At 38.7% G+C, this 16,150-nt stretch overlaps 1 protein-coding gene and 1 pseudogene across 3 annotated transcripts in view; one reads left to right on the top strand and one right to left on the bottom strand.

Moving 5' to 3' along the window:
- SUGCT (succinyl-CoA:glutarate-CoA transferase) overlaps positions 1 to 16,150 on the bottom strand; it is an 810,507-nt gene that overhangs the window by 574,545 nt on the left and 219,812 nt on the right. The window lies entirely within an intron of this gene.
- LOC133750153 (U2 spliceosomal RNA) lies at positions 4,370 to 4,529 on the top strand (annotated as a pseudogene).

Raw genomic sequence — 16,150 nt, 5'->3', positions numbered from 1 at the left:
TCTTTCCACTGGGATCTCACTCACAGAGAGCTTTCATTTAGGTCTTCTTCTTCTTTTTTTTTTTTTTCTTTTCCATGGTATCTTGGCTTTCCATGCCTACAATATTCTCATGGGCTCTTCAGCCAGATCCGAATGCCTTAAGGGCTGATTCTGAGGCCAGAGTGTTGTTTAGGACGTCTGCCATTCTATGAGTCTGCTGTGTATCCCACTTCCCATGTTGGATCTTTCTCTCCCTTTTTGATTCTATCAGTTAGTATTAGCAGACACTTGTCTTCACTGGCTCCTGTCAACCTAGTCTAACCTTTTCAACACCGCTTCAGCTACTTTCAACAGAGATTTAACATCTAGGAAAACTCAAGTCTCCCAAAAGCAGATTAGGTGCCCCTTCAATACATGCCAATACAATGGTGCACTTATTCTGGTTTTGCATCAATCACAACCTCTCCTAACCACAAGTGAGTTCCTCAGGAGCAGGGACAATGTCTTTTTCTTTACTATCTACCTAGTGCTTGGCACACTATAAGTGTTCAGTATTTGGTGAAATAAAGTATGAATCAATAAATGAATAGCCTTTTTAATACTTCTCACAGATCTCAAAAAAACTGCATTAACACCCTTCAAGCAAAGTTAGAATACAAGAAAAATGGTAGTTAAAAATCTTGCACACACATGCACAGCAGACCCATGGGCTATCCTGTGGATGTTAAAAGGCTATGTAGTTCATCCACCCAACATTTGAAAGTAGTTACTGTTAACTCTATCTTTAATGAGCTTATGTTATGCAGTGACAACAGTCACCTAGTCATCTTAAATTGAGAAACAGTAAAGTATAAAATCTGTCATTTAATGGAAATAATAGCTACCATTACCATTCCACAAGCACTGTGCTAAGCAGCTGACACATGTTATCTCATTTAATCTCTACAATCAAACTGTGAAGTAGACCATATTACCACTTTTCAGAGGAATAAACCTAGACTGGAAAGGGTAAGCACCTTGCCTACAGCAACAGTCAGGATGTGGGAAAAGCAGTAGAAGATGGCCCAAGTCCTAGGGTCCCTGCACCTGAGTAGGAAACCTGGAAGAAGCTCCTGGCTCCTGGCTTTGTATCGGCACAGCTCCGGCCATTGCAGCCAATTGGAGAGTGAACCAGCAAATGGAAGACCTCTCTCATTCTCTCTGCCTCTCCTTCTCTCTCTATGTAACTCTGACTTTCAAATAAATAAATCTTAAGAAAAAAAAAAAAAGCACTGTTTGGGACACTCATATCCCAAATCAGGGTGCTTGATTGAAGTCCAGATCCACCACTTCCAGTCCAGCTTTCTGCTAATGGGCACGTAAGGAGACCACAGGAAATGGATGAAGAACTTGGGTCCCTGCCACCTATTCACCTATTTGTGGACATGGATCAAGTTCTGGGTGCCTGGCTTTAGCATGACCCAGCCATAGCCACTGCAGGCTTCTGGGAAGTAAACCAACCAATGAAAGATATCTCTCTTTCTGTCTCTATCTTTCAAATAAAAATCCAAATAAATAAGTAAAAATTTATGATAAAATGCTATGTTATCCAGTTATTAGCATTTTAATTAGTTAATCAGCCAAAATAATCACCAGCCACTAAACAATCCATGCTTCTCAGTAATAGCCTCTCCCTATTTTTAAACTAAGATTAAATAATTCATTTTTATCCCATCAACTTTAGGCTTTCATATATAGATAAAAGTAGCAAATCTCCATTCATGTCATTTATCTAAAAGATTTCAAAGTCTTATAACATGCCAGAAATTGTCTATCATTTACTTATTCCAAAAACACTTCCTGGGGACAACATGTTAAGCCACCACTTGTGATGCCAGCATCCCATAAGAGCACTGGTTCTTGTCCCAGCTGCACCACTTCCAATCCAACGCTCAGCTAATGTGCCTGGGAATGCAGAGGAACATGACCTGAATGCTTGGGCTCCTGCTACCCATGTGGGAAACCTAGATAGAGTTCCAGGCTCCTTACTTCTGGCTAGATCAACTCCAGCCTTTGAGGCCATTTGGGAAGTAAACCGGCAGATATAAGATCTCTCGCTCTCGCTTCTCTCGCTTCTCTTTCTCTCTCTCTCTCTCCTCTCTCTGAAACTCTGCCTTTCAATAAATAAAATAAGTCTTAAAAAAGGGAGCAGAGATTTGTTCAGTACCTATTGTGTATATATAGTGGAAGGTCACACTATAGTCCATAAATATGTACAACTATTGTTAATACATTTTTAAAATATTTCCTGAGAATCTGCAAGAGTACTACAAAAAGTCTTTTTACAGAATTTAAAAAATAAGTTTCCTTTGGTGCCAAAACTTTTGAAATACATGCATAATTTTCAATAATATGTACCTTTCAGGGAGTTTTTGAGAATGCCTCATATTCAAGGGTTTCAAAATTTTTCCACCAAAAAAAAAAAAGGATTCATCTTTTAGTTCCACTTTCCATGACCTTTTTGAAGTATCCTCATACGTGCTTGGAATTTCATGGCAATAAATGTAGCCCACATTTTCTATCGCTACATGCAAAGTCTATTTAAGTTTTATTTACTTGAAAGGCAGAGATACAGAGACAGAGGGAGAGACTGAGAGAGAGAGGTCTTCCACCCATCAGGGCACTCCCCAGGTCTGCCAAGTGGGTACTACAGGGGCAGAAGTATGCTTTCCTAGGAACATTAGAAGGGAGCTGTATGGGAAGTGAGGCACCCAGGACTCGAACCAGTGCTCATACAGGATGCTGGCACTGCAGGCGACAACTTACCCTACTATGCTACAATATCAGCCTTCAATGCAAAGTCTTAAATCAGTATACAGAGGTCTGTATTTTTCACTTTCACTGATATTCTACTTATCATAAACTATTGATTCTCAGCAGCAGGAGTCAGTAAAAAACATACAAGCAAAGAATGATCTAAAGGAAAGTATCTCATGATGCATGAAAATGATATGAAATTCAAACTTCACTGTCCCTAAATAAAGTTTTATTCAAACACAGCCATGTTCATCTGTTTACATCAGTGGCTGCTTTAGCAATACATCAACAAAAGTGAGTAGCCATGACAACCTCACACTCATTGCTTTACACACCTACAGGTACCTCAAAAATCAAAGCAATACAGTTAGAACTCAAAGGCATTTCCAATGTCATGCAAATTGCTATATCACATTTTTTATTATTACTAGTCTATATCTGTCAAGTTAAAATAAGAAAGAGGAGGGGCTGGCACTGTGGCATACTAGGCTAAGCCACCACCTGCAGCACCAGCATCCCATATGAGAACCAGTTTGTGTTCCAGCTGCTCCTCTTTCAATTCAGCTCTCTGATTATGGCCTGGGAAAGCAGAGGAAGATAGCCCAAGTGCTTAGGCCCCTGCATCTGTGTGGGAGACCCAGAAGAAGCTCCTGGCTTCAAATTGGCCCAGCTCTGGCCATTGTGGCCACGAGGGGTGTTAACCAGCGGATCAAAGACCTTTCTCTCTGTCTTTTCCTCTCTCTCTAACTCTACCTCTCAAATAAATAAGTAAAATATTGCCCCTCTTTCAGGCCAGCTCTCTGCTGTGGCCAGGGAGTGCAGTGGAGGATGGCCCAAGTACTTGGGCCCTGCACCCCATGGGAGACCAGGATAAGCACCTGGCTCCTGCCATTGGATCAGCGCGGTGCGCCGGCCGCAGCATGCTACCGCGGCGGCCATTGGAGGGTGAACCAACGGCAAAAGGAAGACCTTTCTCTCTGTCTCTCTCTCTCACTGTCCACTCTGCCTGTCAAAAAATAAATAAATAAATAATATTTAAAAATAAAAAAAATAATAAAATAAGAGAGAGAGATAGAGGAAAAAGTAGCCTTCAAATTGTCATGCTTTTAGCATACACTGGAAGAAGGATTCCTTTGTTATTAAAATAGATGACAGGGGCCAGCACTATGGCATAGAGGGCAAAGCCATCGCCTGCAGGGTCAGCATTCCATATAGGCACCAATTCAAGTCCCGGCTGCTCCACTTCTTATCAAGCTCTCTGCTGTGGCCTGGGAAAGCAGCGGAAGATGGCCCATGTTCTTGTGCCCATGCACCCACGTGGGAGACCCAGAAGACGCTCCTGGCTTTGGCCATCTGGGGAGTGAAACAGCAGATGGAAGATTTCTCTCTCTCTTTCTCTCTTTTGGCCTCTCAAATAAAATAAATAAATCTTTAAAAAAATAGATGACAAACAATTTTGTTTATTATGCAATGACACTAGAGTTTTACTAAAAAGAGATAAAAAAGGCAGAATAGAACTCATCACAATATTCCTAACCCACATGAAAGCAATGATCAAAAAAATTATAAAATTTAGTATTTAATTCTAATATGTATCGCTTCTCGGCCTTTTGGCTAAGATCAAGTGTAATTCTAATATGTGATCACAGCACAATTTCCTTACAAGAATTTTAAAAATGAAAAACAAGTTTGCAACCGAAGTGACTTTCTGAATGGCTCATTTTGTAGCTAAGCAAGAGTTGAGCTAATTAAATTAAGGCTGATTGCAGCAGCTGAAGAAATGAGGCCCAAGAAAATGAACTTATTTAGGACTATTAATCTTTCGGTAAGAAGAGTTATCTAAAGAGCTGAGGACATCAGGAGTGATATCAACAGTCGAGTTAAAAGTAAGGAAAATTACTTCATTTGTTTTTCCTTGGCATTTGATAACTTGATAGATTTTATAGATACTGCTCAGTTCTTCTTTATACAAGTCAGTGAAAATTTGAAAGTGATTAATAAGTAAACAGACTACCTGGGACAACCACAAATAAAAAATATTTCAAAAATTTTTGAGAAAAAATTAATTACAATTTGAATAGAACATACTAGCATACATTCTTAGTGTGGTAAAAAATGTGTGTGGAACAAAAAGACTTATCGCCACACATTTACAGAGCTTGTAAAAGGGTAAGCTATTTAAGGTCTAAAGCTGTTCAGTGTACTATTTATTTATAAAGCAGTACTTTTTATAAAATATTCAAATTTATCATACTAAAGGGTTGATACTAAAGGATTGACAATGATGATCTTCATTTGTTTTGATAGGCTTAACCACTGTTAGTATCAAGAAATTTTCTCAGAAATAGAAGTTTAATATCCTGATTCATACTACCACAAAACACTTTAATTCGTGAGCAGTCATAAGGTATAACTCTGATCTTTGATGTCAGGATCAAGAATGAAATTTTTCTGAATAAGAACCACTTCCTTTTTTATTTATTTATTTATTTGACAGGCAGAGTGGACACTGAGAGAGAGAGAGAGGGAAAGGTCTTCCTTTTTCCGTTGGTTCACCCTCCAATGGCCGCTGCGGCCGGCATGCTGCTGCCCATACACCACGCTGATCCGAAGGCAAGAGCAAGGTGCTTATCCTGGTCTCCCATGGGGTGCAGGGCCCAAGCACTTGGGCCATCCTCCACTGCACTCGCGGGCCGTAGCAGAGAGCTGGCCTGGAAGAGGGGCAACCGGGACAGAATCTGGTGCCCCGACCGAGACTAGAACCCAGTGTGCCAGCGCCGCTAGGCAGAGGACTAGCCTGTTGAGCCACGGCACCGGCCAAGAACCACTTTCAATCACTAATATTGGACACTGAAGCAATCAGCTTTTCATGTCAACTTAGTATCTTCCCATCTGAAATTAAAAGACAAAATAGCACCTACATGCAAAACTTTTATGACAGTAAGTCATTTCTATGACAGCTAATGTTTTTTTTTTCTTTTTCTTTTTTTTTTTTTTAATTTTTGACAGGCAGAGTGGACAGTGAGAGAGAGAGAGAGAAAGGTCTTCCTTTTGCCATTGGTTCACCCTCCAATGGCCGCCGTGGTAGCGCGTTGTGGCCGGCGCACCGCGCTGTTCCGAAGGCAGGAGCCAGGTGCTTATCCTGGTCTCCCATGGGGTGCAGAGCCCAAACACTTGGGCCGTCCTCCACTGCACTCCCTGGCCACAGCAGAGAGCTGGCCTGGAAGAGGGGCAACCGGGACAGGATCGGTGCCCCGACCGGGACTAGAACCCGGTGTGCCGGCGCCGCAAGGCAGAGGATTAGCCTGTTGAGCCACGGTGCCGGCCGACAGCTAATGTTTAAATCAAAAGTAATGTAAATTCATTTTATATACTTCCTGTTCTATCAAAAGATAAATAAGTGAGATTTCCATTCCCACATGAATTTGAAGCCTATACATTTTCTAATTTTAAAAGACAGCAGTGTTTTTCAGACACTCATTCAAGTGCAAAGGGAATCTTCATATTTCAAAATCAATCCATTTAACTGTGTAATTGAGGAGATTCTATCTAAATTTCAATTGGAAATGATTAATCTGAAACGTAATGATATATAAAAAGGAAAATATCAAGAGAAAAATGTAATAAATTCTACAAATGTTTTCCAGATGATAAATATGCTCAATTAAAATTATATGCTTGTGGATTTATATCACTATGCAGCAGTACCTTTCTGGATGAGAAGATATTCTCAAAGATGAAATACGTAATTTCTTATTAACAGAACAGCATCAAGAAAAAGACATTCACAATTAATACTGATGAAGTAAAGAATAATCCTCTCCAAAAAAAGAAAAACAGAATTCCTTCCTTCCCATTAGAAAACTCTATTAGGGTGGGTCTGAGATACAGTGATAAAGTCACAGCTTGGGCTGCCTGTACCAAAACGAAGAGTCCCGTTAAAGAATTAGCTACTCTGCTTCAGATCCAGCTTCCTGTGAATGCACTCCCTGGGAGGCAACAGATGATACATCAAGTACTTGGGCCACTGCCACCCATATGGGAAACCCAGATGGAGTTACAGTCTCTAGCTTTGGTCTGGTCAGCACTAGCTGAGCATCTCTCTTTCAAATAAAAATGAAAACAAATAAATTTTTGGAGACAGTATTGTGGCATAATGGGTCAAGCCATTGCTGCCAACACCTGGGATGCAAGCATCCTATATGGGTGTCAGTTCAAGTTCCACCTGCTCCATTTCTCATCCAGCTCCCTGTTAATGTGCCTGAGACAGCAGCAGCACCTGTCCCAAATGCTTGGACCCCTGCTCTCATATGAGAGACCTGGCTCCTGGCTTCAGCCTGGCCCAGACCTGACCATTGTCACCCTCTGGGTAGTAAACCAGTGGACAAAAGATCTGTGTGTGTGTGTGTGTGTGTCTCCATCTGCAACTCTGCCTTTCAAATAAATCAATCTTTTTTAAGTGAAAATACATTTTAAAAAGAAAAAATCTGCAATACAAAAGTTGTATTAAATAATTATACTTTAAACTTAATTAAATTTTGTGAAAATCGCCTTTTTATTTTGTAAGTAATTGTATAACATCCTCTATATTGATTCTTAGTTAAAAAAAAAAACACATTATTTACTATACAGCCCTTTACCAAAAAGTTTGCCAACTCCTGCTCAAAATGGTTGGGGGTAAAATACATTATAAGGAACAAGAGCTATTTACATTTAAATTAAAAAACATAACAATAAAAAAGTCACAAATTATAACTGATATAAATAAAAAGTGTAAATATAATCTTGTCAGGGGTCAGCTTTGTGGCATAATGGGTTAAGCCTCAGCTTGTGATGCCAGAATCCCAAATTGAAGCACTGCTTGGAGTCCAAGGTACTCTGCTTGCTTCCAATCCAATTGCTTGGATTGGAAGACCTTTCTCTCTGTCTCTCTCTCTCTCTCAATGTTTAACTCTGCCTGTCAAAAAAAAAAAATTGTGCCTAGTAAAGCAGTAGATGATGGTGCAGGTGCCTGAAACCCTGTCACTCACATGAGACACCTGGATGGAGTTCCAGGCTCCTGGTTTCACCCTGGAATAGTCCTACCTCTTGCAGCCATTTGGAGAGTGAACCAGTGGAAGGAGATCAATCACTCTGCCTTTCTAATAAATAAATCTAACTGAGCACCAAATGGGAAACTTGTTGAAGTGAATTAGACACTATGAGAAACAGTGACTTGATCAGCTCTTGTCCTGACTGTTGATGTGCAAAGCATTTATCCATTATAGCATTTTTTTTGTTCAAGTACTATTGTTTGAACTCTGTAATTAACACACAATTATTCTTAGGTGTTTAAATTGTAACTGAAAAGTGATCCCTGTTAAATATAAGAGTGGGAAAAAGAGAGGGAGGAGATGTACAATTTGGGACATGCTCAATCGGACTTACCCCAAATGGTGGAGTTAGAAACGTGCCAGGGGATTCCAATACAATCCCATCAAGGTGGCATGTACCAATGCCATCTCACTAGTCCAAGTGATCAATTTCAGTTCACAATTGATGGCTCTGATAGGTCTAAGAGTCAAAGGGATCACACAAACAAGACTAGTGTCTGCTAATACTAACTGATAGAATCAAAAAGGGAGAGAAGGATCCAACATGGGAAGTGGGATACACAGCAGACTCATAGAATGGCAGACGTCCTAAACAACACTCTGGCCTCAGAATCAGCCCATAAGGCATTCGGATCTGGCTGAAGAGCCCATGAGAGTATTTTAGGCATGGAAAGCCAAGATACCATGGAAAAGAAAAAAAAAAGACCTAAATGAAAGCTCTCTGTGAGTGAGATCCCAGTGGAAAGAATGGGGCCATCAAAGAAGGAGGTACCTTTCCCTGAAGGGAGGAGAGAACTTCCACTTTGACTATGACCCTGTCAGAATAAGATCGAAGTCGGCGAACCCTAAAGGCTTCCATTGCCTTGGCAACTCATGACTAGAGCCTAGGGAGATTACTGACGCCATAAACAAGAGTGTCAAATTGTTAAGTCAACAACAGGAGTCACTGTGTACTTACGTCTCATGTGGGATCTGTCTTTAATGTGTTGTCCAATGTGAAGTAATGCTATAACTAGTACTGAAACAGTATTTTTATACTTTGTGTTTCTGTGTGGGTGCAAACTGATGACTAGAGTCTAGGGAGATTACTGACGCCATAAACAAGAGTGTCAAATTGGTAGGTCAACAACAGGAGTCACTGTGTACTTACGTCTCATGTGGGATCTGTCCTTAATGTGTTGTCCAATGTGAAGTAATGCTATAACTAGTACTGAAACAGTATTTTTACACTTTGTGTTTCTGTGTGGGTGCAAACTGATGAAATCTTTACTTAGTATATACTGAATCGATCTCCTGTATATAAAGATAATTGAAAATGAAAAAAAAAAACTGGGTTTTAAATTAGACATTGCATAGAAAATTAATCAATTTTTTAAAAATATCATGTAGGATCTCTGTCCTTAATGTGCTGTACATTGTGATTTAATGCTATAACTAGTACTCCAACAGCATTTTTCACTTTGTGTTGCTATGTGGGTGCAAACTGTTGAAATCTTTACTTAATATATACTAAACTGATCTTCTGTATATAAAGATAATTGAAAATGAATCTTGATGTGAATGGAAGGGGAGAGGGAGTGATAAGGGGAGGGTTGCGGGTGGGAAGGAGGTTATGGGGGGAGGGGAAGCCATTGTAATCCATAAGCTGTACTTTGGAAATGTATATTCATTAAATAAAAGTTTAAAAATAAATAAATAAATATCTCAATAAACAAATATAATATTCTCTTAAAAATGAACAGTATACAACACACTTCCTAGGACTCTTATAAAAAAATCTGAATTGTTTATGACATTAAGAATAACAAAGAGAAAACCTACAAAGAGAGTGGACATCACATCAGGGCCCACAGTCTCTACAAAGTCCCACCCAAGGCTTGATAATCCAGAGATTTCAACTGACGACTACTAATAACACAGAGGAGGTAGGCAGAATCCACTAATCTAGAGATGGGAGTCCTTTGCTATTTATCTCTCTCCTAGCAAATATCCTAGGATTTTAAGAAACTCTAGGGAGATCCAAGATGGTGGAGTAGGATCTAGTCCAGTAAAAGACAGTTTTAAAAAAAAGTGGAGAGAGCACAGTCTCAGGGAATGGTTATGGAGAAAATGGCAGAGGAAACTCTACAGAAATTAGAGGGACATGGTGGACCTATGTGGAGGGCGTGCATGCCCACAAATCAGGACTCTAGCAGAGGAGAGCCTATGCTCCAGCAATGGAAAGTGAGGTGAGACCAGACTGCAGCAGCCCAAACCATTGGAGAAAAAGCTGCAGGAAGAACCTAGAAGAAACCCATCTTGGAGCCCCATGGGGGATAATGTAACGGCCAAACTAGAGGAGGAAAAAAAAAAAGGAGGGACATGTTTCTCTCTCTCCAATCACTTTACACAGTATCCAGTTACAAGTCTATAGAGCAGGTGGTGCCATTTTGAACATACATAACAGCTGTGCTAGCTCATGTCTACAGACAGCAACCAGCCGAGACTTCTGATGCTAGTGGAGAGAACTAACAGGGGGCTGGGAGCTCGTGACTATGGGAGATTTCAGTGCTGGGACTGTGAAAAAAACTGAAGCTGTGTGGGAGGGTTCATGGTGTGGCTGAGACTTTGCGTAGTCACAGCAGGAGACTCCACATGCTCAGGGATTCCTGGTTACATGGTGAGGGACATTGCTGGGAAATCTGAACTTACACTAAGGACTGCAAAATCCTTTCTGTGGTCTTTGGGGCAGAGCAGATGAATATTATACCCACCAGGGCTAGCGCTCAGGCACTGGTTTTCTCTGAGGAGAGGAGATTAGCTGAGCAGGATAAATTTCCTTTCTGATAAAAAAGAGAGAGAGAGAGAGATTTACCATGCCAAACTTGGGTGTGTAACCTCAGACATGCCCTTCAGCTGGAGAACTTAACAGAGCTCCCTGGCAACCTTCACTACAAGTCTCAATATATTCACTGAAAAGAGACACTCCACTTCTCTACAGAGTCACAGCACAAAGATAAAAGCCACCACAGCATAAAAACAAAGAAGAAAACAATGAGTATCTATAAAAAGGCCAAAAAACAAATATACCAATTAAAAGAACAAGAATAAGGAAGACAACATGACGCCCCTAAATACACACAACACTTCAAAATGAGACTGTTAAAATGATGAGATAGAAGAAATACAAGAAATGGAATTCAAAAAATAGATCATAAGATTACATAGAAGTACTCAGAATCAAATGCACAAACTACTGAAATCCATACAGGAAATGAAAAAAAATTTTTCCCATAAAATTGAGATCTTAAAGAGAAATCAAAACGAAATGATGAATTCAATAGAACAAATAAAAAACACAGTGGAAAGCCTTTACAACAGAATTGGTAAAGCAGAAAAAAAAGAATATTGGCCTTAGAAGACAAAGCACAGGAAATTATATAGTCAAACCAAAAACAAGAAGAGGAAATTAGAAAACTAAAAAACATTGTTGAGAATCTACAGGATATTAGCAAACAATCCAACATGCAGGTTTTAAGAGTTCCTGAGGGCATGGAAAGAGAGAATTGATTAGAAGGCCTTTCTAGAGAAATAATAACAGAAAAGTTCACTAATTTAAAGAAAGGGACATGCAAATAGAGGAAGCACACAGAACTCCTAATAGATATGACCAGAAAAGATCTTCAGCACAACACATTGTAATTAAACTCACCACGGTAAAACATACATAAAGAAAAGATTCCAAAATGTGCATGAGACAAATGCCAGATTACTCTTAGAGGATCTCCAATTAGATTCACAGCAGACTTCTCATCAGGAACCCTACAGGCTAAAAAAGAATGGTGAGATATATTTGAAGTATTAAGAGAAAAAAACTGTCAACACAGAATACTATACCCTGAAAAGCTCTCATTTATGAATGAAGTTGAAATAAAGATCTGCCAAAACAAAGACAAATTGAAACAATTTGTCATCACCATCCAGCCCCACAAAAGATGCTTAAGGATATTCTGTACACAGAAACAGAGAAACATGGTCATCACTACAAAAGAAGGTTAAAAAAGACAATCTCTCAGTAAAAGTTCAAAGGAAATTAAAAGTAAATAATAGGAATATTTTTGGAAAAATGGGAAAGCAAAAGTCACTACTTATCAACAGACACCTTGAATGTAAATGGCCTCAACTTTCCAGTTAAAAGACATAGAGTGGTTGAATGGATTAATAAACAAAACCCATCTAATTGCAGCCTACAAGAAACACATCTCACCAACAAAGATGCACACAGACTTAAAGTGAAAGGATGGAAAGAGATATTCCATGTCAACAGAAACCAAAAAAGAGCTGGGGTAGCCCTCCTAATATCAGAAAAGATAGACTTTAAAACAAAAACTGATAAAAGAGACCCAAAAATGGGCACTATATAATGATTAAAAGATCAATTAAACAGGAAGATATAACTATTATAAACATATATGCACCTAATTACAGGGCACCTGGCTACTTAAAAAGAAACTGGGATTTAAAGGGATACTTGGACTCCAATACAATAGTATTGGGGGAATTCAATACTCCACTTTCAGTAATGGACGGATCAACCAGACAGAATATCAGCAAGGAAACAGTAGATTTAATCGACACTATAGACCAAATGGACCTAACAGATATCTACAGAACTTTTCATCCTACACTTAGAGAATACACATTCTTCTCACCAGTGCATAAAACTTTATCTAGCATTGACCACATACTAAGTCATGAAGCAAGTCTCAGCAAATCAAAAAACAGAAATTACACCAGACATCTTCTCAAACCACAAAGGAATGAAGCTGGAAATCAGCAACTTAAGAATCTCTAGAACCTATGGGAACACATGGAGACCGAACAACATGCTCCTGAATAAACAGTGGGACATAGAAGAAATTAAAAGAGAAAAAAATAATTCTGAAAAACAAATGAAGACAACAACACAACATATCAAAACCTATGGGATACAGCAAAAGCAGTGTTAAGAGGAAAGTTCATAGCAATTGGTGCCTACATCAAGAAATTGTAAAGGCACCAAATTAATGAGCTATCAATGCATCTCAAGGATCTAGGAAAACAACAGCAAACAAACAAAAACCTAGCAGGTGAAAATAAAAAATTAAAATTAGAAAATTTAAAAGTTACATAATTAAAAAATTTAAAATCAACATAATTGAATTCAAAAAACAATACAAAAGATAAACAAAATGAAGGGCTGGGTTTTTTGAAAAAATAAACAAAAATGACACATCATTGGCCCAACTAACCAAAAAAGGGAGAGAGAAGACCCAAATCATTAAAATTAGAGATGAAAAAGGAAATGTAACAACAGACACCACAGAAATAAAAAGAATCATTAGAAATTACTACAAAGAGCTGTATGCCAACAAACTTGGAAACCTAGCAGAAATTCATAGATTCCTAGACACATACATCCTAATTAAATGGAGCCATAAAGACATAGAAGACCTAAACTGACCCATAACCAAGAGAGAAATTGAATCAGTATTAAAGGCCCTCCCCACAAAGAGAAGTTCAGGACCGGATAGCTTCACTGCTGAAATTTACCAGACTTTTAAAGATGAACTAACTCCAATTCTTCTCAAGTTATTCAAAACAATTGAAAGGGAGTGAATCCTCCCCCAACTCTTTCAGTGAAGCCAGCATCACCTTAATTCCTAAACCTGAAAAAGAAGCAACAGAGAAAGGGAATTACAGACCAATTCCCCTGATGAACATAGATGTAAAAATTCTCAACAAGATTCTAGGAAACTGAATCCAACAACACTTCAGAAAGATTATTCACAAAACAAACAACCCAGTTAATAGGCAGGCCGGCACTGTGACGAAGCGGATCAACACCCTGGCCTGAAGTGTTGCCATCCCATATGGGTGCTGGTTCTAGTCCCGGCTGCTCCTCTTCCAATCCAACTCTCTGCTATGGTCTGGGAAAGTAAAGGAATAAACTTAATCAAGGATGTCAAAGATCATATGATGAGAATTATAAAAATTAATAAAATAAATAGAAGATACAAAAAAATGAAAAAAATTGTCTATGTTCATGGATTGGAATAATAATTATCATAAAAATGTCCATTCTTTCAAAAGCCATTTACAGATTCAATGCTATACCAATATAAATACCAAAGACATTCTTCTCATGATGCTGAAATTCATATGGAGGCACAGGAGACCTTGATTGCTAACGCAATCTTATACAACATAATCAAAGCCAGAGGCATCACAATACCAGCTTTCAAGACATACTACGAGGAAGTTATAATCAAAACAGGCTGGTACTGGTACAAAAACGGATGTATAGGCCAATGGAACAGAATAGAAACACCAAAAATCAATCCAAACATCCAAAACTAACTTATATTTGACCAAGGAGCAAAAACAATCCCTGGAGCAAGGACAGTCTCTTCAACAAATGGAGCTGGGAAAACTGGATTCCCACATGCAGAAGTATGAAGCAAGACCCCTACTGTACACTTTACACAAAAATGCATTCAAAATGGATTAAAGACCTAAATCTATGACCTGATACCATCAAATTATTAGAGAACATTGGAGAAACCCTGCAAGACATTGGCACAGGCAAAGAGTTCTTGGAAATGACCCCAGGGGCACAGGTAATCAAAGCCGAAATTAACAAATGGGATTACATCAAACTGAGAAGTTTATGTACAGCAAGAGAAACACTCAAGAAAGTGAAGAGGCAACTGACAGAATGGGAGAAATTATTTGTAAACTATGCAATTGATAAAGGATTAATAATCAGAATATACAGAGAGATCAAGAAGCCCCACAACAACAAAATAAACAACCCAGTTAAGAGATGGGCAAAAAACTTAAACAGACATTTTTCAAAAGAGGAAATCCAAATGACCAACAGACACATGAAAATATTTTAGATTCAGTAGCTGTCAGCAAAATGCAAATTAAAACCACAAAGAGGTTTCACCTCACTGCAGTTAGAATGGTTTTCATACAGAAATCAACAAACAACAAATGTTTGTGAGGATGTGGGGAAAAAGGCACCCTAATCCACTACTGGTGGGAATGTAATCTGGTAAAGTCACTAAGGAAGACAGTATGGAGATACCTCAAATATCTGAATATAGACCTAGCATATGACCCAGCTATCCCACTCCTGTGAATTTACCCAAGGGAAATGAAATCAGTAAACAAAAGAGTTATCTGCACCTCCATGTTTATTATAGCTCAATTTATGGTAGCTAAGATATGGAATCAACCTAAATGCCCAATGACCGAAGAGTGGATAAAGAAATTATGGAATACAACATATCAGTAAAAAAAAAAAAAAATGAAATCCAGTCATTTGCAATAAAATGGATGCATCTGGAAAACATCATACTTAGTGAAAGAAGCCAATCCCAAAGGGACAAATACCATATATTCTCCCTAATCTGTGAGAACTAATAGAGCATCTAAAACAAAAACTGTAGAAGTGAAATTGACACTTTGAGAAGGGAAGCCTTGACCTTCCCTTGTCTTGACTGTTGAAAAACAGTTTTTTGTTGTTGTTTTTCAGTTTTTTTTCTTCATACTATTTGTTGAACATTTTACTTAACATAGAGTTAGCCATAGGTGTATAAAGTCAATTGAAAATAGATCTCAGTAAAAAATAAGAGTGGGAATAAGAGAGAGAGGAGGAAGTTTCTAATTGTAAAGCTGTATAGTTCTGCATACTTTCCCACAGACTCTTCTAAGGGTACAGTTTAAAAACTTGTCATGGGACTCCAAATCCCATTAAGCTTGGTGATAAAAATGCCATGTTAATTGTTAAAGTGATCATATCAAGTGTTACAGTGAACATTTATATAGGATTAAGTGTTAAAGATATCATATAAATGGGATCAAGTGCCTGGTAATAATAATAGAATTAAAAAGGAGAGAATGTTCCAACATGGGAAGCAGTCCACACAGCAGATTCATAGAATGACAATCTCTTTAAATAACACTCTGACCTCAGGATCAGCCCTTAAGGCTTCCTGGTGTGGCTGAAAAGCCTGTGAGAGCATTTCAGGCATAGAAAGCCAAGACACTGTGGCCAAAAAAAAAAAAAATGTTCCACATGAAGGGTCTCTATGAGAGAGATTCCAGTAGAAAGAAGTGACCATCAAAGAAGGCTGTCCTTTTCTCTAAAGAGAGGAGAGAACTTCCACTTTGTTTATGGCCTTATCCAAATGCTGACAGAGTTTGTGGACTCAAAAGGTTCCATAGCCTAGGCAGCTCATGTCAAGAGCCTTGTG

This window comes from Lepus europaeus, chromosome 20 (assembly GCF_033115175.1).
Source record: "Lepus europaeus isolate LE1 chromosome 20, mLepTim1.pri, whole genome shotgun sequence".
NCBI lineage: Eukaryota > Metazoa > Chordata > Mammalia > Lagomorpha > Leporidae > Lepus > Lepus europaeus.
Note: the sequence above shows the minus strand (reverse complement) of the source record. Positions and strands in the feature narration are given on the sequence as shown.